This window comes from Salmo salar, chromosome ssa01, assembly GCF_905237065.1.
Source record: "Salmo salar chromosome ssa01, Ssal_v3.1, whole genome shotgun sequence".
NCBI lineage: Eukaryota > Metazoa > Chordata > Actinopteri > Salmoniformes > Salmonidae > Salmo > Salmo salar.
This window is the reverse complement of record NC_059442.1, coordinates 145448215-145472232: the sequence shown is the minus strand read 5'-3', so window position 1 is coordinate 145472232 and position 24018 is coordinate 145448215. Positions and strand designations below refer to the sequence as shown.

Sequence of the window (24018 nt, the reverse complement as noted above, 5' to 3'; positions counted from 1 at the left end):
TGCGGTAACTATCCAGTGTTCTAAATCCGAAACATTAACTTGATTGTCCATGCTGTAGGTCACGTGACTGTTTATTAGCTGCAATATGCTTTGTGGACTTCACCGGATAAGGTTGCTCTCCGGTTTTGTGATGAAACAAAGGTGTGGTTGAATTTATTCTGCCACTGAGTCTTCTTATTGTCTCGGCCTTTGGCCTATATATCATGGTCGCAAGGCATATGAACTAACAGGTTATAGAGCAATCAACGCAATGATCACAACACACTTTTTTTTTACTGTCTTGGCTTCCCCAGTGATTTTATCCACACACTGCTACTGGGCATATCAGAGCTGCAATATGTGATGTGCAGGAGGGAGGGGGGAGGGCTAGGTACTGGGATGTCTGGTAGTTAGTGAAAGAACTAGAGCTTGAAGCTTGAGCATGTTGGGCTCATGAGCCAACACGTGAGACGTCTGCTGAGGACAGCAGTTGACAGTACATATCATTTTGAAATCAGAGCAGTGTGAATTTCCATAAAGAGTTTGTTACTTTTCCATCACTGTCAGAACATACGTTTTGAACATTTGTCTGAAGCTGCGAGTTGCAACACGTTATAATTTGACTATTCCGTATAGAGGTTAAAGAGTGTGTGAGTGAGTGCGTGTGCACGTTGGTGTGTGTTTGTTCATGATTGGCACGTTCAAAGACTTAGTAGTTTGTTTAGTTCTTCAACCAAGGCCTAACTGAGTGATTGTTCTCTTCATTGTGGAGCACTTTGGGGGATTGGAATCAATAATGTATGGAATTAGACATTTTCCATTCACAGTAGCATCTCTGATGTCCCTAGCCAAAACATATTCAGGAAATGGATGTCTTTTCATCCGACAGTAATGCTGGAGTACCACTGGAGTTTCTCTTACATTTAAGACCCACTTTAATAATTTATTTACTTTATCTGAATACTTTATACAGACTGCGATTAACCATCTTTCTGCACTAAAACAGGTCCGTCTAATTCAAAAATGATCTCTTTACAGAAGATTTCTTTCCCTCCCCCCATCAGCTGCTTTGTCAGATCCCTCCTTCTCTTTAGAGGCCAAACCTGCCATTTCTCCAAACGAGGAGACCATGGAAGGCCTGGGAGAAACAAGAGGAGGGGAGGAACCAGAGAGGAACCAGAGGATCCAAAAAGCAGCACACCTGCAGAAGTGTGCAATTCTAAGACTGCTGACTTAGGACCTCCCCCGTCATGGACTCTAGGGAACAACCACCCCTTGGAGGTCACCCCCCCCCAGATAGCATATGAACAGGTCAGGCTGTGACATAAATGTTTACAATTACACAAAATGTGCTTTAAAAATGTTAAATTAGAATAGCATGAGATTACCCATGGCAAAACGTGTAGAATTGTAGGAAGTTGGCCATTTGCTCAGACCTTGCTCGCGAAACTGTGGTACGCCACTGTTCTAATTCCTCCACATCCTTTCCTTACTATTACACACGTTACATGTGATTACCTCTAGTAGTTTATCACCTTTCCTCCCTCTGCGCTCCTCGGCGCCAAATAGATTTTTGATCGTGTTCATCAATTAATGGATGAATGGCCCATCCGTGGTGTCAGAGCTGTAAATGCAGGTCCTCGGAGCTCCTTCAATTACAGATAAAAAGAGCGGCGAGGCTGCAGTGTAGTAAGCGAGGCTTTTGCGAATGCTAATGTTCATGTCAGACGTGTGGAGAGAGACACAGGAAGGCCTCACAGGAATACTAAACAGGGATAACCCTAGCATGTGCCTCGCCTACCAAACCTACTACAGCCTACCCATGGTTTGCCTCCCTCAATGTGTCATTATCACATCAGAAATCTCTCGCAAATCGCAAGCCATTGAATTCTGATAAACTACGATACTTACACCCTCCTTAATAACAGCATGTAATCTCCAGATCAGGAGCCATTGAATTCTAATATAGTGTATATCGCTCTCTCAGAGCAGGATAGCTGCAGAGTGCTGGCAAATTCACATAGAGGTTTAGTGGTGTAGAAAATTGTTCTTTCCAATGCAAGGGATTTTCTTGACTTTGACAATGTCCTATTGATTGGTACAAATGATGGTCAAAAAGCAAACCTTTTTAAACCATTACATACCGTTCACCCTCAGGAAACAACCGTTGAGATCTTTTTCCATTTGTTTTGGTTCCACAGCGACAAGGGGAATCATGGCATGTCATACCAATAGGCTGGAGGAAGCAACATGGGAGTTACTACACGACTCCCCTGCTGCAGTAAATTAGGAGAACTGCAGATTTAAGAAAGAGCTCCAAGTCCATTTTCTGAGCATGAACCACCACAATGGCTGCGTTTGAGACGGGCAGCCCAATTCTGATATTTTTTCCACTAATTGGTCTTTTGACCAATCCCATCAGATATTTTCACATCAGATCTTTTTCAGAGCTAATCTGATTGGTCAAAACACCAATTAGTGAAAAAAAGATCAGAATTCGGCTACCTATGTGAACGCAGCAATATTGGTTTTAAATTATTCAACATCTTCATGTCTTCAGCTAATGAGGCTAATGTAATGAGCACAATAGTGTTAATCTTTTTTATCCCATTAAAAGTCCAGTTTAAGTACATACACACACATCAATGCTCCATGCCTTTTATTAAACATTGCTTTAAATCTTCCATATAAATCTAAAGATCTGTAAAGTAAGCAAAATTCTACCCAACCAACAGATTCACAAAATAAACATAAAGTACTGTATGAATCTGATATGGTAAACAAAATGTATCCCCACAAAAGGGTGAGGCAAAAAACGTACAGTACAAGCATTACAAGAAACAAAGGCATTTAGTATAAAACGATACACAACAGTTAAGTTCTTCCTAAGGTTAGTGTTTAATTGAGTTTAGTATTATTTTATTCACATCCTGAGAGGGAGGGATAGCGCTCCTTCCTCTGTCTACTTGGCCCTAGTACTGAACCACACTGAACACCAACCCTTACACTGGGGGAAAAAGTATTTGATCCCCTGCTGATTTTGTATGTTTGCCCACTGATAAAGAAAGGATCAGTCTATAATTTTAATGGTAGGTTTATTTGAACAGTGAGAGACAGAATAACAACAAAAATATCCAGAAAAACGCATGTCAAAAATGTTATAAATTGATTTGCATTTTAATGAGGGAAATAAGTATTTGACCCCCTCTCAATCAGAAAGATTTCTGGCTCCCAGGTGTCTTTTATACAGGTAACGAGCTGAGATTAGGAGCACACTCTTAAAGGGAGTGCTCCTAACCGCAGCTTGTTACCTGTAAAAAGACACCTGTCCACAGAAGCAATCAATCAATCAGATTCCAAACTCTCCACCATGGCCAAGACCAAAGAGCTCTCCAAGGATGTCAGGGACAAGATTGTAGACCTACACAAGGCTGGAATGGGCTACAAGACCATCGCCAAGCAGCTTGGTGAGAAGGTGACAACATTTGGTGCGATTATTCGCGAAATGGAAGAAACACAAAAGAACTGTCAATATCCCTTGGCCTGGGGCTCCATGCAAGATCTCACCTCGTGGAGTTGCAATGATCATGAGAACAGTGAGGAATCAGCCCAGAACTACAAGGGAGGATCTTGTCAATGATCTCAAGGCAGCTGGGACCATAGTCACCAAGAAAACAATTGGTAACACACTACACCGTGAAGGACTGAAATCCTGCAGTGCCCGCAAGGTCCCCCTGCTCAAGAATACATATACATGCCCGTCTGAAGTTTGCCAATGAACATCTGAATGATTCAGAGGACAACTGGTGAAAGTGTTGTGGTCAGATGAGACCAAAATGGAGCTCTTTGGCATCAACTCAACTCGCCGTGTTTGGAGGAGGAATGCTGCCTATGACCCCAAGAATACCATCTCCACCGTCAAACATGGAGGTGGGAACATTATGCTTTGGGGGTGTTTTTCTGCTAAGGGGACAGGACAACTTCACCGCATCATTTGACGGGGCCATGTACTGTCAAATCTTGGGTGAGAACCTCCTTCCCTCAGCCAGGGCATTGAAAATGGGTCGTGGATGGGTATTCCAGCATGACAATGACCCAAAACACACGGCCAAGGCAACAAAGGAGTAGCTCAAGAAGAAGCACATTAAGGTCCTGGAGTGGCCTAGCCAGTCTCCAGACCTTAATCCCATAGAAAATCTGTGGAGGGGAGCAGAAGGTTCAAGTTGCCAAACGTCAGCCTCGAAACCTTAATGACTTGGAGAAGATCTGCAAAGAGGAGTGGGACAAAATCCCTCCTGAGATGTGTGCAAACCTGGTGGCCAACTACAAGAAACATCTGACCTCTGTGATTGCCAACAAGGGTTTTGCCACCAAGTACTAAGTCATGTTTTGCAGAGGGGTCAAATACTTATTTCCCTCATTAAAATGGAAATAATTTTATAACATTTTTGACATGTTTTTTCAGGATTTTTTGTTGTTATTCTGTCTCTCACTGTTCATATAAACTACCATTAAAATTATAGACTGATCATTTCTTTGTAAGTGGGCAAACGTACAAAATCAGCAGGGGATGAAATACTTTTTCCCCCCACTGTACCTAACACTGGCCACCTCTGTTAATCTCCAACAGAACAGTGTTGACGTTAGAAACCAGAAAGAGAGTGTTGTTTGGTCCTTACCCACACAGTAGCACAATTCCTTCATCCTATAGATTTCAGCCATGTACTGTAACAGTCACTTCTAGTGCAATGTAATCCTGACTCCTGTAATCCTGCTGCAGTCCACCATTACCTCACTGTTAAATGACATCATTCAGATGACTACTTTAACAGAGGGAGGGATTTATTTTTGATTGTGTCACCACTTGGACTGGCTGATGAAAGAAAGGGGGAGAAGTCCTACATAAATGTTATTTTAAAATCAGGGGTTTCCAACTTTTTACCCCCAGGACCGCCTTTTTCACATTTGAAAAATGTCACACCCCTTTCCCCGTTTTTTATTTATTATTGTTTATTGAGATGGTGTATTTAATATAGACTACCAGCTTGATTTTGTTTCATTTGAGGGACCAAGGAAAATTTAGCTGTTTTTAAGCTAATTTCCTGCAATTCTACGTAGTTTAAGAAGACTCGTGACATCTTTTAGATGGGCTATTTAATAATAATGGATAAGGAAAATAAAGTCTAGACCCGATTTCCTCAAATGTTATTCCGCTACCAAATATGTTTTATTATGATCATTTTATTATAGATACTCTTTTACAGAAAGTGAATAGATCAATTGATAGCGACAGAGCCACACATTGTATAAGATTACTTCCCAAGCAGTCCAATTTCCTCGACTTTAGAAGGTCGTAGCTAAGCTTCTGAATGTCAGAGACAAACGAAAGATATTCCCATGTGCATCAGAGTTGCGTCTTTCTCAGACAATTAACTGCATGTTTCTAGCCTAAAGCATTGCAGATCTAGGTTGGGAACCCCTGTTTTAAATGATGATATTATGATAGAAGAGAATAGACGGATCAGGACTACTTGGACAGTCCTCCTTATGCACTATTTACAAATAAGGATTTCTACATCCTTAACTTAAAGTGGAATAATAACATCATATAATACAACTTAAGAGCCAGGAGGAAATGCTCCTTAGGGAATTATTTGTTTCGACCCCCACCCCTTTCAAATGGACCCACACTAGCTGAGTATGTACTGTAGAAAGACAGTGGGGGGTGATGAGTGTTGAACTTCCAGTGATCCGGTTCTGTTTCAGAGAAACACACAGAGTCAACAGGAGGAGCTGCATTATGAGCCCTACACCTGGTTCCTGTAGAGCGGACCTGAACTATAAAGTGCCTCTGCTGTATAAGACTGGGGTGGCTGCCTGCTGCCGTCCACATTGTCCTCCGTTCCAGGGGAGGAGGGCTGAGGGGGGTACATGGTGACCCCACCCCCTCACCCAGTGGTCAGGTTTGAGTCAGGGGGTTCCAGGCTCTCAGCGATGTCCTCCAACTCATCCAGCAGCTCTGAGAAGGAGGGTCTCCGAAACGCATCCATCTGAACCACAGAACAAGAGGACAACATGAGTCCATCTCAACCACAGGACAAGAGGACAACATGAGTCCATCTGAACCATAGGACAAGAGGACAACATGAGTCCATCTCAACCACAGAACAACATGAGTCCATCTCAACCACAGGACAAGAGGACAACATGAGTCCATCTCAACCACAGGACAAGAGGACAACATGAGTCCATCTCAACCACAGGACAAGAGGACAACATGAGTCCATCTCAACCACAGGACAAGAGGACAACATGAGTCCATCTCAACCACAGGACAAGAGGACAACATGAGTCCATCTCAACCTCAGGACAAGAGGACAACATGAGTCCATCTCAACCTCAGGACAAGAGGACAACATGAGTCCATCTGAACAACATGAGTGATATTCTACAGTAGATGGCAAATACATATCTTTCTTACACTCTCGTAGTTGAGGCAAACTCTATGACCGGGATATATACGAAGCATGTTATAGTGCTGTTAAAGCACTACGCACTGAAATACAGACAATGAGAGATCGCATTCATGATAAACGCTGCAGATGTTGCCTCAAACCTAAATTCCCTTTAAAAAGCACACCTAAAAAAAGAGCTGTGTTTGTCGGTCAATGTCCCTCCTAATGAATCCCGGCTTAAGTCTCCTTTTCTGATACATGCTCTCACATTCACTCTCTAACATTGTCTCTCAGCATCTCTCTCCGTTTCTCCCTCACACTCCCCTCCCTCCAGTCCACACTCACCAGACAGCAGTTGGCTGACAGCTCCAGGATGCGTCGTGGACAACCCTGGACCATCTCACTGAAGGCCTCAACGTCTAGACCATAGTCCTGCAGAGAGAACAAACACTGTGTCAACTGCTATGCCCACCATGTACGGGCCCATAGAGCATCACTAAGTAGTTACAGGTTAGAGAGCCTGATCAGATAACCAATGTACGTCATGGCAAACAAGGAAAGTCTTGAGATCCACACTATTGTATACAGGCTACTGTATACCTCAGTTTTGATCATCAGGGACTACTGATGGATTCGCAGAACACATACTGTATAGATAGGATAGCAGTGTGACTAACTGACCCTGCGGTCCTCCCAGTTCTAATGACAAATGTCACAAATAAATCAAATTTATGTGAAACCTCAACGAGCACATTAAAGTCTCTCTCTGCTGCCTGTCTCTGACCTTGTCTTGATCACCCCAGGGATGACAGACAGGGACATTAGATGACTCATTTCACCATCATCTACATGCAAATGGCACTGTCACTAATAGCCTAATAACTAAGAGTATTATCAAGTAACAAGACTGCTAATTGCCAAATTATGTTGCAGGATTCAATATAATGTCTGAGTTGTGAGGAAATACATTTAATTAACTCATAGCTCAGTTGTTGTATAATTTCCACGTGTGTAGTGCCAGTCTAAATCTAGTAGTCTATGGTTCTTTGGTTTTGATAAGTGTGTGTGCGTTATTTGTTTAACTATCCTTGTGGGTACCAGAAGTCCTTATAGGGATAGTAAAACAAGGAACAATTGGACAAGTTGGGACATTTTTCCAGTCCCGACAAGGAAAAATGCTATTTTAGGCTTAGGTGTTAGGGTTACAATTGGGGTCAGGGTTAAAATTAAGGTTAGGGGTTACGGTTAGGTATAGTTTTGGGGTTAAGGTTAGACTTAGGGTTATGGGTTAGGTTAGATTTAGGGAAAATAGGATTTTGGATAGGAATCAATTATTTGGTCCCCACAAGGATAGCAATACAAAACTGTGTGTGTATGTTTTTAATTTACCCGTGTTCTGGGAAGGATCTCGGGATCTGCTGAGATCCGGCCCAAAATCTCACACAGCATGATGCCAAAAGAGAAGACATCCACCTGGAGGAAGAAGTTATGTTATTGACTTTATCGTCCTAATTCCATTAATGAATTAAATCAATGAAATGAATGTTATGAATAGATTATAATAATAGGAAGGATCAGAAGTAAGTATTTTCTATAATTTAGTGGAAACCATGAAATTAAATTCTGGTTATTTCTATATCAGGGTGTAAGACTGTCAGCGTCCCAAATGGCATCCTCTTCCCTTTTTAGTGCACTGCTTTCAACCAGGGCCCATAGACTTCTGGTCAAAAGCAGTGCACTCAATAGGGAATAGGGTGCCATTTGGGATGCAGAGAGTGTGTGTAGGCTACCTACCTTGCGGTCGTAGGGTTCCCCTCGGAGCATCTCGGGGGCCATCCAGAAGGCAGAACCCACCAGAGACATCTTCCTCTCTGGGTCGTTAGCTGGCAGCTCCACCATTACCTCCTGGCCAGGCCAAAATCTGTAACCACCGCCTCCCTGCCCCGAGACGTCTCCCGTATCAGACAGTTCTGCACACACACACACAATGTTCAGACAACTGTTCTGCACACACACAATGTTCAGACAATGTTAGACCACTGTTCTGCACACACACAATGTTCAGACAACGTTAGACCACTGTTCTGCACACACACAATGTTCAGACAACGTTAGACAACTGTTCTGACACACACAATGTTCAGACAATGTTAGACCACTGTTCTGCACACACACACACAACATTCAGGCAATGTTAGACCACTGTTCTGCACACACACACACAACATTCAGGCAATGTTAGACAACTCTGCACACAGCCAACGGTTCTGCACACTGGTCACTGCTATCAAATCTATTCAAAATGTACGATACAGTAGACATAAAAATGTATTCATAAATGTACAGTAGATATTCATAGAGCTGGGACTCACAAGAAAGGCAATAACTGAAGTCATTACTGTCACACTGCAGTGCAACATGTTGACCACAAGAGGCCAGTGTGACACTTCTACATCCACACAACAGTCATTTTAACCTCCTCCATTCTATCTACGTTTGAGCCTGAGGTAGTAACCTAATTCCATAGACCATATATTCATATGTTTCTACATGATATGAAACACCTCTTTAGTCACTGTTTGAATACTGACAGTTATGAATTATCACTGTGCTGGAGGTCAAACGCAGTGGGGTAAAGTACTTAAGTAAAAATACTTCAATCGTTTTTGGGGGTATCTGTTCTTTACTTGATTATTTCTATTTTTTGACAACTTTTACTTCACTACATTCCTAAAGGAAATATTTTACTTTTTACTCCCTGACACCCAAAAGTACTCATTACATTTTGAATGCTTAGCAGGACAGGAAAATGGTCCAATTCACACACTTATCAAAAGAACATCCCTGGTCATCCCTACTGCCTCTGATCTGGAGGACTCACTAAACACAAATGCTTCATTTGTAAATGATGTCTGAGTGTTGGAGATGGCCCCTGGCTATATGTAAATTTAAAAAACAAGAAAATGGGGCCGTCTGGCGTGCTTAATAAAAGGAATTGTAAATGATTTATACTTTTACTTTTGACATTTAAGTATATTTAAAACCAAATACTTTTACTCAAGTAATATTTTGGTGGGTGAATTACTGGAGTCATTTTCTATTTAGGTATCTTTACTCTTACTCAAGTATGACAATTTGGAGTACTTTTCCCACCACTGGTCAAACCACACAATTCTCACATGGACAAAGAGGCACAGCGACAGCGAAAAATGTAAAACAATCATAACATTGGATGTGACTGTGAAAAGACACTTCAGATTCGTTCCTCTGTCATTTTCTGAGCTGACTATTGCTCCTGCATTAGGACAAACAGTACCCATCTGAAACCAGCTGGTTCAGCAGGCTGCCTCATAATCTAGTCTGAAACGTCCCTTCACCAACCATCCTCTCTGAACAGTGAATTATTGGGATGTAACCTGTGGCCATTTTGTTGGCCCAATACTATTGCTGGCAGAGTAGTCTCTCTAGACAGATGGGTTGCCTCCCACAATGTACCAATGCTCCAGCTTACACGTCTATAGAAGTTCCGGCGTTAGTTGGGACAGAAAGGACAAGTTGGAAATGGGACGTGAGTCACCGATGACGTCACTACTGTATCCACTTGTTACCCTAGCTAAATAGGAGTACAATTCCCACCCCCATTTTAAGCCTCACCTACCCATACTTTGGATTTGTTGGGAGAGTTGTCTGTCTGAAGAGTACCCTTCTCAGAACAACTGTTTTTTCCCCTTTCAAAATGTCCAAGAGAATCCGACATCCTAGGTCTGGGTTTCCGAGACTAATGACAGATCGGAACAGTAAGGTTCGACCAATAGGTCAGTAACAGTGATTTAGACAGTATGGGTATCTCGACCTATGGGCCAGCGGTTAGACAGAGTATCTGTGTTATTTAAAACAGAATTCAGCCTATATCTCTATAACTCTCTATCCCTGGTGCTGCTGGGGAGACATGACTGGTTCTAGTAAGAGCATGCAGGGCGTTTCCTGCCACACCATGGGCCTGTAATGACAGAGCAATGGGAGAATCACACCCACCACAACCCATAATCTCATGACTGATGTGGTTTACTACCAAAGAGAGGAGTTTGGAATGGGATGGATAGATCATGAGAAAGGGAGATGTGAGTGTGTGCATGCTTGTATATAAACAAACCCTTGCATAATGTTCACAGAGAATTATCCAGGAGGTGGAAACGCCCAACCTCAGCCCCCTCTTACTTGTTTTCTAAACTAGGGTCCTGTCCAGGGGTGTACTTGTACATTATACTGCCTCACACTATAGAAACATGAGATAGGCTTCTGTCCTATGGGCTGTTCTGGTTTGGACAAGGCTTATTTACTGTACATTGACATTCCTGTCAATGTGGGGTTTTGTTTCCGTTATGGGCCTTCCCAGAATCTGGCCCTGCTATTAAGACCTTCTCAAAGGCTGCATCCCAAATGGCACTCTATTACCTAAACAATTCACTACTTTTTAGGGAATAGGTGCTATTTGGGATGCAACCTTGAGAAGGTCTAAATAGCAGGGCCAGATTCTGGGAAGGCCCATAACTGAAACAAAAGCCCACATTGACAGGAATGCCTCCCCTACAGTGAAATTCAGTCAGTAGTTAGTGATATCTGAGGCAGAATCCCTGTAATCTGCCTATGCTGGAAAAAACAAGCTTTGGCATAACTAAACCGGCATGAATAAGAGGAAACACTGTTTCAAAGAGGACTTAAAGTTGTCCAGTGGGACTAATACAGGCTATGAAGAATGCCAACGCTGCAGCTTAGCATTTGTGTTGTATACAGTGACAGGTTCAGTTTGGCTAAAGCTAGTACAGGTACAGTAGGCACTAGGTTAGGTCCTTATTATGTGTGTTAGTGTATAGTGCAGGTAGAGTGGATATCTATCTATGTCTTGCTGAATCAAGTTGACGACCTCTGATCTACGTGCTGGAGAAAATAGTCGGATGACCCTTGTTATCGGATTTACAGATCAAGAAATAACCAGAAACATATACTGTACTTGTCCTTGATACCTTCAATCAACATGGAAAAAGATTATGTCAAATGAAAGTCATGTGCGTTTTTTAAATTAAAAGCCCAGATTGCATTAGAAGTGTACTTTGCTCTGGCACCACTGTAGTCCTCTGTCCAGACGAAACCCTGGCCTGGCAGTGGTGTGTGTGTGTGTGTGTGTGTGTGTGTGTGTGTGTGTGTGTGTGTGTGTGTGTAAACCTTGGAGTTGAGGTCTCTGTGGTAGATGTTCTTGTAGTGCAGGTAGGTCATGCCCCTGCTGATGTCACAGGCCAGGTCCACCTTCTCCCTCCAACACAGAGACACGTCCTCCTGGGCCAGGAGGTCCTCCAGACAGCCCCCACTCACATACTGACACAACACAGAGAGGGGGTGCATTAGTACCATAGAGATCCTATATTTATGTCTATGGAGATGGATCCTTTATTCAGTACCATATAAAGTACATAGATATCCTATTTCCATGGTTAAACACATACTTAGCAATCTATTCCCGTCAACAACCGTGACTACTGCCAGATGCACAGCCAGATGCACAAATACAGAGGGAAAGTACCATAAAGAATCTACATGTGTCTATGGAGATGGGTTATACCATAGAGATAATCATTTCTGTGGGTTTTACACAAGGATACCAATCTGTGGATTCTACGGTGAGATGCACAGATACTGAGAGGAAAATGTTGGTGTCCTAAGTGATTAAGGACACTTACCTCCAGTATTGGGTACAGCTTTTCTTCTCGCACACAGATTCCAAGATACCTGTGAGGATAATAATAGTTTGCATTACTATCACAGTTTTACTTTTTTTTTTGCAACTCCTACACATCTTCCTCTAATAACAAGCATTTGTCATATATGTTGGAAAGGGACTGACCTGACAATGTTAGGGTGTGAGAGCTTCTGCAGTAGACTGATCTCTCGTACGATGCTGTCCTGGTCCACGTCGTTCTTATAGATCTTGACCACCATCACTTTCCTCGTTGTGCTGTGAGACACCTAGACAACAAAGGGTGTTATACATTTACAGAGCGGATGTTGCTCAGCTGTGATTGACAACAGTTGGACCATCTCACTATTGTGTATTTGTTGTAAACAAGGCTGGATCTCTATGAACTAGAGCCAGGGTAACAAAACAAACAATGCAGTTTCTTGCATACCAACACAAGATGAAAATGTGCTGAGACTAGAGCAACAGAATCTTAGCAGTCTTGATCTCTTCTTGAGGTGAGTTAACTACATCCTATTGTCTCTGTGAGGCCAGACTGGTTCCTTGGTACGCTACGTTCCCTCCACAGTAGCATTCTCTGGTTCTGTCCCAAATAGCAACCTATTCCCTATGTAGTACACTACCTTTGACCAGGGCCCATATGTCAAAAGAAGTGCCCTACATAGGGAGCCATTTGGGAGACAGCCTGGCACAGGTTCCTGAACCATCACACTGGCTGACTGACTGCGCACGTGTAATCACCCTCCTTTCAGGACTTTATATCGCCATCTCTGATCCGTATCTGAGCGTCTGGGAGTTCCATCTCAACACAAACACGCACGGTGGCCCTGCATGATGGCCCTGCTACAGAGCCATTGTGACCTGACATTACCTCCAAGAACTACTAGGACTGTTGAAGATGATGCCAGTGTTCAGTCATTAGCATTTCAATGTTGTTCATTTGACTCAACAGACAGTACCTCACATCTAGACAGTATTAAGAGAACTTAAGCTGTGTTCCTATGTCTCGTGGGCATGTGAATGCAGAGAAGGACATGTCTGCAGTGTAATTACTTGGGCATGTTGTGGCTGCTGCTCTGAGGAGTGCTTCAGGGATCAGCCAAGGCATCATGTTTTCAGTTAACACCCGAGTTGGTAGTACACAAAATGTAGGTTGCTCTTTGGTTGGGACTATAATTTATGTATTGGCTTCTGTGAAATATGTCATAATACACTTATCAGGATGTATGCCATATACAGCATGATGGCATTTTTGAACACTTTTGTAACTGAAACAAACATGAAATATGGAAAGTAAATCATAGGCAAGGGGTGTAGAAAGTCAGTTATTTTTTGTTCTCGCTTTCACACACGTTGATGTATTCACAAGCACACACAAATTTATTTTTTAGCCATGTACAAATTGGACCGTTCATACCTTGTACACCTTGGAGAAGAAGCCACTCCCAATCAGCTCGGCACTGAAGTCTTCCCAGAATTCCAGTTTGCGGACAGCGGTGCGAAGCTTCTGCCAGCGGTCCACCTGGCAGTAGGTGTCTGCTACCTCTCCGAGCAGCGTGGGGCTGCTGGGTTCAGGGGTCACCTCTAATTCACACCTCATCCTGGACAGCTCGTCTAGAGAAGCACAGGGTCAGACACTCAGTCTCACTCACTATCCCTATCCCAGTGTTAAAGCCATCAGAGGAACTAGAATTATCACAATGCTCTGCTTCAATCCAAAAATATTGGCGGCAAACACTCAAAACTATACTGTGCAGCCATGATTGGGTCTTGGAGAGAATAGGCACACCCACCTGGCAGCCAGGCCCACCCACTGGGGAGCTAGGCCCAGCCAATCAGAATGAGTTTCTCCACAAAAGGACTTTAGATGATCAGATGTTCTTGCAGGTGAAGAAGCCAGATGTGGAGGTGTGGTTGGTTGTGAGGCCGGTTGAACCTACTGCCATATTCTCTAAAACAATGCTGTAGGCAGTTTATGGTAGAGAAATTAACATTAAATTATCTGGAAACAGCTCTGGTCTACATTTTATTTAACTAGGCAAGTCAGTTAAGAACAAATTATTATTTTACAATGACAGTCTACCCCGGCCAAACTCTCCCCTAATCCGGACGACGCTGGGTCAATTGTGCTCCGCCCTATGGGAATTCCTGCAGTCAGCACGCCAATTGCACACTCCCTCAAAACTTGAGATATATGTGGCATTGTGTTGTGTGACAAAACTGCACATTTGAAAGTGGCCATTTATTTTCCCCTGAACAAGGTGCACCTGTGTAATGATCATGCTGTTTAACCAGCTTCTTGATATGCCACACCTGACAGGTGGATTGATTATCCTGGGCAAGGAGAAATGCTCATCAACATGGATGTAAACAAATCTGTGCATTTTCTTTTTGAGAAATAAGATTTGTGCGCGTATGGAACATTTCTGGGATCTTTTATTTCAGCTCATGAAACATGAGACCAACACTTTACATGTTGTGTTTATATTTTTGCTCAGTGTAGTAAAAATGAGAAAAAATGTTTCTGAAAAAGGAAATGTTTTTGATCTTGAAATAAAATGGGGGCGATTTGAAAGGGAAATATACTCATTTAAAATGCAAATGAAACAGATTCTGAGGAAAGGGAAAACATTTTGATGAGATGAAAGACATTGTGAGATGAAACCATAATTTGCACTCAAAGATCTTAATGCATACAATTAATTGCAAATAACTTAGCAATTTCCTTCTAATTATTTAATGGGAATTATTTTATAAATTCCTCAGCTGTATTTTATTTACTGTAACTAAGTACTGATGTTCGTACCTTTGACCTGTTTAACTGCCAGTATCAAATGTCTACCAGTGTTGAATGTGATGGTTAAAGTTTGACGCCACACTGAGCCGAGGGAATACTGATAATGTATCTATGACACTGTGATTCTGTAGCCGCTGATGTTGTGTCTGCCTCCCAGCATCTCTGCCTGGTGTTTACAGTACATTTGGTAAAGTCAGATTAGAATATAAAGGGGCCTGTCTTTGCTAGACATTTTTCTGCTTCTGTGCGGGAGGTATATCGCTGTTGCAACTTGTATTAAACTGAAACATTATGATTGACTATATCCATGACTGCTCTTCTCTTTTGTTCACCTGAAAATCCCCTTTACAAAGTGGTTTTTTACATGCCCAGCATAACTATGACAGGTTTAAAACCCATCTGGAGATGCACAATCACGGTTTAGATTCATTATTCTTTGCTTATGCGGTGTGTAGCCTAAAACTACAAATACATACTGTACATAGGCAGAGGTCTATGACACCATCACAACAGCATATGTCATTGTTCCTTTCAGCTCCAAGGCAGAAAACAATTATACCAGGCTGAGGCCTTGGCTACTGTATCTACATTTACATTCCATCCTCTTTACATTTACATTTACATTTACATCATTTAGCAGACGCTCTTATCCAGAGCGACTTACAGTAGTGAATGCATACATTTCATCCATTTTTTTTTTTTCTGTGCTGGCCCCCCGTGGGAATCGAACCCACAACCCTGGTGTTGCAAACACCATGCTCTACCAACTGAGCTACAGAGAAGGCTAACACCTGCTCAAGGCCAAACAACCTCCTGTTTGCTGTCTGTTCACACAGATTCCGTCAGACAAGCTTCTCATAGCTTCTGCAAATGGTGCGTGGTTGAAAAGAGTTCTGCTAAATATTTTCATCATGATGATCAGATAAGGTATGCATGAGAATACATTTAGTGGGAGAGCATACATGGTGACAGAGATAGAATCAAGTCAGTTTTATGTGTAGAACATTGCCAAAATAAATAATGTTACTATCTAGTGCAACAGAAGCATGAAAAGTCCATTAACTAGGAAGAAGCCACGAGAAACTAGATTCTTCAGTGTTCACAAATCCACTAAGGTCAGTTTAGATCCACTAAGGTCAGGAGGTAGATGGATTGGGGGGCAGGATGGCGTGGGGGGGGGGGGGGGGGATAACATGCTGACTACACCGGCCACGCGCATGCGTCCACGTGCGCCATCGCCCGCCCGCATGTCAATTTCATCCATACACACCAGACGCGATGATAACATGCAGGTTAAAATACCAAAATCAACAGTGAACCAACTATATTAATTTGGGGGCATGTCGAAACATACATGAAACATTCATGGATATTTAGCTATCTAGCTGTTGCTAGCTAGGTTGCCCTGGGAGATAAACATTGGGTTGTTATTTTACCGGAAATGCATATGTCCTCTTTTTAGCTTTATCTTTGTAGAATTTTGACCTGAAATCATACAAAATCTTTAATTAATCTCACCTGGTTTGTCTTTCAGTCATCCATGTGGGTTTGTATCTTCCTGATATCCAATAAGGAGGTGACTTACAGCACGTGGAGAACCCAGTTCTATTTTAGAGCTTGGCTACGCAGATCCGCGTTCACACGAGCTGTGTTGGTGAAATGACTGAATAACGTGTGTGTAAATACATTTTGCAACATGCACTAAACGTGGTCGGTGGAGTTCACATGTTAGAGTGGAGATTAGACAGAGACAGCGAACCCAGGGGACCTCTGACCAGGCGCCAGGCCAAACACAGGTCATATAAAAGTCATACGTATACATGCCCCTGTATCACACCTCCCTGCCATGTACACACACAGGCCACTGGCTCCAGGACAAGGCTTCTAAGACAGGGGCTTCCTCAGTCTTTCGAGCACAGTAAGGTCATAAACAATGCAATACTCCAAGGAATGTCATAAATCCACAAAAATACAGTGAGTCATGGTAATGTTATGACTTTGCCAAGAGGACTGTTTTATCTGAAACACACTGCCATACAGTATATCTGGGCAGACAAGCCAATGTTGATTAGCTGTAAACTCAACTGTGTCTTTGTTTTCAAAGTACAGTTGTTTTCTCTCTCTCTCGACAAAGAGCAAAAGTCAGTTTTAACACGAGTGATCTATTATTTGGGTGGTCGATTGGGTTACACTCACATGCAAACATACAGCCTTTACCCTGGAGTGTGTAACGTAGAGTGGTGAGATCATGAGGGCTACATGAGCTCACCGTCCAGCCCTGGGCCAATGTGAAGTTGTAAGTGTGTTGGTGTGGGGATAGATTTGGTTTACTAGTGGCTCCTAGTAAACCATAAATTACTTGTTGACTGTCCTATAGGTTATAATTATATTTAAATTGTCAATATTTGTGTACTTCTCTTATGACTTTAAAAATGTACAGTACCAGTCAATTTTGTACACACCTACTCATTCAAGGGTTTTTCTTCATTTTTACTGTTTTCTACATTGTAGAATAATAGCGAAGACATCAAAACATATGGAATCATATAGTAACAAAAAAGTGTTAAACAAATCAAAAGATATTTTATATTCCTCAAAGTAGCCACCCTTTGCCTTGATGACAGCTTTGCACACTCTTGGCATTCTCTCTACCAGCTTCACCTGGAATGTTCCCACATATGCTGAGCACTTGTTGGCTGCTTTTCCTTTATGTCCTGAATACAAAAGGTTATGTTTGGGACAAATCCAACACAACACATCACCATGAGGCCAAAGGAAAACCTGGTTCTACTTTCTACCAGACACTAGGAGATGAATTCCCCTTTAACCTTTTAGCTGGATAATAACCTAACACAAGGCCAAATCTAAACTGGAGTTGCTTACCAGTTACAGTTTTGACTTAAATCTGCTTGAAAATCTATAGCAAGACCTGAAAATGGTTGTTTAGCAATGATCAACAACCAATGTGACAGAGCATGAAGAATTTTCAAAAGAATAATGGACAAATTTGGCACAATCCAGGTGTGGAAAGCGCTTAGAGACTTAAACAGAAAGACTCACAGCTGTAATCGCTGCCAAAGGTGACTCAGGGTTGTGAATACTTATGTAAATTAGATATTTCTGCATTTCATTTTCTGAAAAAGTCTGAAAAACATGTTTTCACTTTGTCATTGTGGGGTATTGTGTGTAGATGGTTGAGATAAAAATATATACTTATTTAATCCATTTTGAATTCAGGCTGTAACACAACACAATGTGGAATAAGTCAAGGGGCATGAATACTTTCTGAAGGCACTGTATTTATTTTACCAGGCAGGTCAATTGAAACACAATTATTTTAAACGTATTTACAAAGGCCTGGAAATTGAATCACGAATCAAATTGATGGAAATAAATCATGAAAGAGAGAGATAGAGAACAAAGAGTAAGTGTGTGTGTGTGTGTGTGTGTGTGTGTGTGTGTGTGTGTGTGTGTGTGTGTGTGTGTGTGTGTGTGTGTTACATACTGCATGACCAATGTGTACAAGACCGATATTATTTCATCAACAACAGCTTAACACGTCAGTGTGGATGATAGACTGTTACATCACCCCAACATTAAAAAGCCATCGCTGCTCAATCCTCAGCCATCTATGACGTGGGGGACTGCCAGTAAAGGCCTTCTTTCTCTTTAACCATCCAACCATATTTATAGCAAATAAATAAACCAACCATTTACAGCGCTAGCTCCATCCAATCTTTCCTAGGTGGTCCTAGCAGCCACACTCCACTCTGCAGTCTGCACAGCCATTAGTCCAATGAGTCCATCACTCTAACCCTTGGCTCTCCCTGCAACCCCGGGCCTCCAGACACACCCTCTCACACAATCTACACTATGTATTCAAAAGTTCGTCAAATTTCAGCCCTGCTAGAGTTGCCCCAGTCAACCGTAAGTGCTGTTATTGTGCAGTGGAAACGTCTAGAAGAAACAATGTTTCAGCCGCAAAGTGGTAGGCCACACAAGCTCACAGAACAGGACCGGCAAGTGCTGAAGGCCGTAGTATGACAAAAATTGTCTGTCCTCGGTTGCAATACTCACTACCGAGTTCCAAACTGCCTCTGGAAACAACATCAGCATAAGAACTGTTAGCCAGGACATTCAAGAAATAGGTTTCCATGGCCGAGCAGCCACGCACAAGCATAAGATCACCATGCACAATGCCAAGCATTGGCTGGAGTGGTGTAAAGCTTGCCACCTTTGGACTCTAGAGCAGTGGAACATGTTCTCTGGAGAAATGAATCACGATTCACCATCCGGCAGTATGTGGACTAATTTAGGTTTGGCGGATGCCAGGAAAACGCTACCTGCCCCAATGCATAGTGCCAACTGTAAAGTTTGGTGAAGGAGGCATAATGGTCTGGGGCTGTTTTTCAAGGTTCGGGCTAGGCACCTTAGTTCCAGTGAAGGGCAATCTTAACACTACGGAATACAATGACATTCCAGATGATTCTGTGCTTCCAACTTTGTGGCAACAGTTTGGGGAAGGCCCTTTCCTCTTTCAGCATAAAAACACCCCCGTCCACAAAGCGAGGTCCATACAGAAATGGTTTGGCAAGATCGGTGTGGAGTAACTTGACTGGCCTGCACAGAGCCCTGACCTCAACCCCATCGAACACCTTTGGAATGAATTGGAACACCGACTGTGAGCCAGGCCTAATAGCCGAACATCAGTGGCCGACCTAACTAATGCTCTTGTGGCTGAATGGAAACAAGTCCCCACAGCAATGTTCCAACATCTAGTGGAAAGCCTTCCCAGAAGAGTAGAGCCTGTTAGAGCAGCAAAGGGGGGGGGGCAACTCCATTTTAATGCCCTCGATTTTGGAATGAGATATTCGACGAGCAGGAGTCCACATACTTTTTGTCATGTAGTGTACTGGTACAAAGCTCCCCTATCGCAGCTGATTACAAAATCCAGCTGACGTAAACAAGGCATAATGTTGTATACAGAGGACATGTTAGACAACTTACAGTAGAGCTAAAGCCTTTCTACAGGCCCATATAGGATTCATCATCAGCCCATTTAGGTCCCAGAAGGGATTATTAAGGGATTTACATAGAGAAATGGATCTGAAATCTGTTGACCTTGTCTCATCTCACTAAAGATCAAATCCTGCTTTCTCTCTCAGATTTGTGAAAAGATTGCTTCTACTCATCTCTGCATACACTGCCCTTTGATCTCTTTCATTCCAACATGAGACTTTCAGCACTATGGAATATACAGTTGGGTCCAAAACTATTTATACCATTCATAAAGATGAGCAAAAATTACTGTACTAAATAAATAATTCAAATACTAAGCTATATTGTATTATAACATTTTGTGGAAATTATATTATTTTTCTCTAATACAATTGCTCAGAGAAAGAGCAAGTCATTATTTTTGGTCCAAAAAAAAGGTATGGGTCAAAATTGTTGACACCCGTTTTCAATACCTCACCTTGCAAGGATAACAGCAATGAGCCTTTTTCTAAAATGTTTTGAGTTGGAGAAGACGTTGCGAAGGATCTTAGACCATTCCTCCATAGAGAATCCTTCCAGATCCTTGATATCCTTTGCCTGCGCTTACGGACTGCCCTCTTCAATTCAAACCACAGGTTTTCAATGGGTTTCAAGTCTGGAGACTGAGAAGACCATTGCAAACTGTTGATTCTATGGCCAATTAACAATTTCTTTGTGGATTTTGATGTGTGCTGGGGTTATTGTCTTGCTGGAAGATTCACTTGCAGCCAAGTTTCAGCCTCCTGACAGAGAACCAGGTTTTTGGCAAAAACGTTCTGGTACTGGGTTGGTTCATGATGTCATTAACCTTAACAAGGGCTCCAGGACCAGTGGAAGCAAAATAGCCCCATAACATCAAAGATCCACCACCATATTTTATAGTAGGCATGGGGTTATTTTCTGCTGATGAATGTGGACAAAGAAATCTGTTCTCATTCCACTGTATATGCAACCATGGTGTACAGTACAGATAAACAGAGAGACAGTCAAATCAACACCTGATAGTTCATATTTTACCTTTCTGCTTCACAAACTAGAACATGGCTCTTCACATGTGTTAGACACATGACACTGCGTGAGCTGTCACCTATTGTGCATGACACGCACACGCGTCATATTTTTTCCTTTTACGATGAAGTCATTGTTTTCAACACTCCTGAAACCTGCTTGGCTGGTCCCCTACCAATGCATTTTTATTTTAGGACTGAGAAGATTTTGAACTTGATGTTTCACATTGTGACCGTTCAAAATGAGAAAGCATTTTGGCAGAGTTCTGCTTCCCCCTCACATACTCTCCCACTAAAACTCTCAGAGCTTTCAGGAGAGTGGGCAGAAAGGCCTTCCTCATACCAAGGCTGTGTGTGTGTGTGTGTGTGTGTGTGTGTGTGTGTGTGTGTGTGTGTGTGTGTGTGCGCATGTGCAGATTCATGAGAACTAGCTGAGTTTGTGTGGGCTAACCTGCCTTCTTGAACACTATGCCTTGCATGTATGAGGGTGTATTCTGAGTGGTCCTCTGGAGCATTACGCAAACTCTGTGTCATTCTTTGACTGACTGTAGTTTACAAGGGGAAATTCATGTTTGAGACTAAAATGTCTGAGTATACAAGCTACTGAAAAGAGAATGTGGTTGTGCTAGTGGGAGTAAGGTATGTACTTTGTATCAGTATGGATAGACAGTGAGAGACAGAGGCAATCATGGAACAAGCTTGGTTAAACATGTCAGAACATGTGGAGGGCTGCCCACTACTAAACAATCATAGCGCCACTCAGCCCTCACACACAAATGGACAGCAGTTGATTTCATAACACTTGTTCTGAGAGGGCCAGAGAGGAGGCGGGGGGAGTCAAAAAGAACAAGGCCTGCCTTGTGTGGGTGATGTGATGAGCACAAAAATATAAAAATAAACTTGATCAACAACAATCTTACACTGGCCAGCATCACAGACCGGCTCAGACTCAATGCATTATTTCACACACAATATACAAGTGTACATCACTCTCATATGCAATACAGTTAGTGTAAGATCCTTATGGGCAATGCAACAAACAAAAGATCAGGTTGAATAGTGACGAAATTGAGCTTTTACAAATGGGCCGCCCCCCCCGTGGATAATGATTAATTTATGGTGCCTGTGACATGATGCTGCACGGATAGCTGGCAGGGTTGGGACTTGTGTTGATGGTAAGTGGATCGGCTTCTGGCCTGCCTGGGCTTTGCCTTGATGTGCTGGATCAATAATTCAGTGTAGTGGAACCCTAGAGCTGTGGTTGGGTAACTTCTCCCTCCCTCGCTCTCTGTCCTCAGCCCCTGTGGCATAGCACTCTGCTCTCTCCCTCAGCCACTGTGACACAGCTCTCTGCTCTCTCCCTCTCTGGCCTCAGCCCCTGTGACACGGCACTCTGCTCCCTCGCTCTCAGCCCCTGTGACACGGCACTCTGCTCCCTCGCTCTCTGTCCTCAGCCCCTGTGGCACGGCACTCTGCTCCCTCGCTCTCTGTCCTCAGCCCCTGTGGCACGGCACTCTGCTCCCTCGCTCTCTGTCCTCAGCCCCTGTGACATGGCACTCTGCTCCCTCGCTCTCTGTCCTCAGCCCCTGTGACACGGCACTCTGCTCCCTCGCTCTCTGTCCTCAGCCCCTGTGGCACGGCACTCTGCTCCCTCGCTCTCTGTACTCAGCCCCTGTGGCACGGCACTCTGCTCCCTCGCTCTCTGTCCTCAGCCCCTGTGACACGGCACTCTGCTCCCTCGCTCTCTGTCCTCAGCCCCTGTGGCACGGCACTCTGCTCCCTCCCTCTCTGTCCTCAGCCCCTGTGACACGGCACTCTGCTCCCTCCCTCTCTGTCCTCAGCCCCTGTGGCACCACACTCTGCCCTCTCCCTCTCTGACCTCAGCCCCAGTGGCACCGCACTCTGCCCTCTCCCTCTCTGGCCTCAGCCCCAGTGGCACCGCACTCTGCCCTCTCCCTCTCTGGCCTCAGCCCCTGTGGCACCGCACTCTGCCCTCTCCCTCTCTGGCCTCAGCCCCTGTGGCACCGCACTCTGCCCTCTCCCTCTCTGGCCTCAGCCCCGTGGCACGGCACTCTGCTCCCTCGCTCTCTGTCCTCAGCCCCTGTGACACGACACTCTGCTCCCTCGCTCTCTGTCCTCAGCCCCTGTGGCACCGCACTGCCCTCTCCCTCTCTGGCCTCAGCCCCTGTGACACAGCTCTCTGCGCCCTCGCTCTCTGGCCTCAGCCTCTATGACACGGCTCTCTCAGGTTACTTCCTGTTACCTAAGATGGTTTGTCTACCGGGGTCACAACCTGCTGCTTCCATAAAGTGTATGTCGGCCTGTGTGTGCATTTTGGGAGAGTGTGTGGTGTGTGTGTGTGTGTGTGTTATACAGTGAGGGAAAAAAGTATTTGATCCCCTGCTGATTTTGTACGTCTGCCCACTGACAAAGAAAGGATCAGTCTATAATTTTAATGGTAGGTTTATTTGAACAGTGAGAGAGAATAGCAAAAAAATTAAGAAAAACGCTTGTCAAAAATGTTAAATTGATTTGCATTTTAATGTGGGAAATAAGTATTTGACCCCCTCTCAATCAGAAAGATTTCTGGCTCCCAGGTGTCTTTTATACAGGTAACGAGCTGAGATTAGGAGTACACTCTTAAAGGGAGTGCTCCTAATCTCAGTTTGTTACCTGTATAAAAGACACCTGTCCACAGAAGAAATCAGAGTCCAAAATCTCCACCATGGCCAAGACCAAAGAGCTCTCCAAGGATGTCAGGGACAAGATTGTAGAACTACACAAGGCTGGAATGGGCTACAAGACCATCGCCAAGCAGCTTGGTGAGAAGGTGACAACAGTTGGTGCGACTATTCGCAAATGGAAGAAACACAAAAGAACTGAGGAAAAGATGTATGAAATGTATGCATTCACAACTGTAAGTCGCTCTGGATAAGAGCGTCTGCTAAATGACTGAAATGTAAATGTAATCTCCCTCGGCCTGGGACTCCA

The 24018-nt window shown here is 43.4% G+C and overlaps 1 pseudogene; it reads right to left on the bottom strand.

Moving 5' to 3' along the window:
- Positions 1-4494: 4494 nt before the first annotated feature.
- LOC123723929 (dual specificity testis-specific protein kinase 2-like) overlaps positions 4495-24018 on the bottom strand; it is a 28790-nt pseudogene continuing 9266 nt past the window's right edge.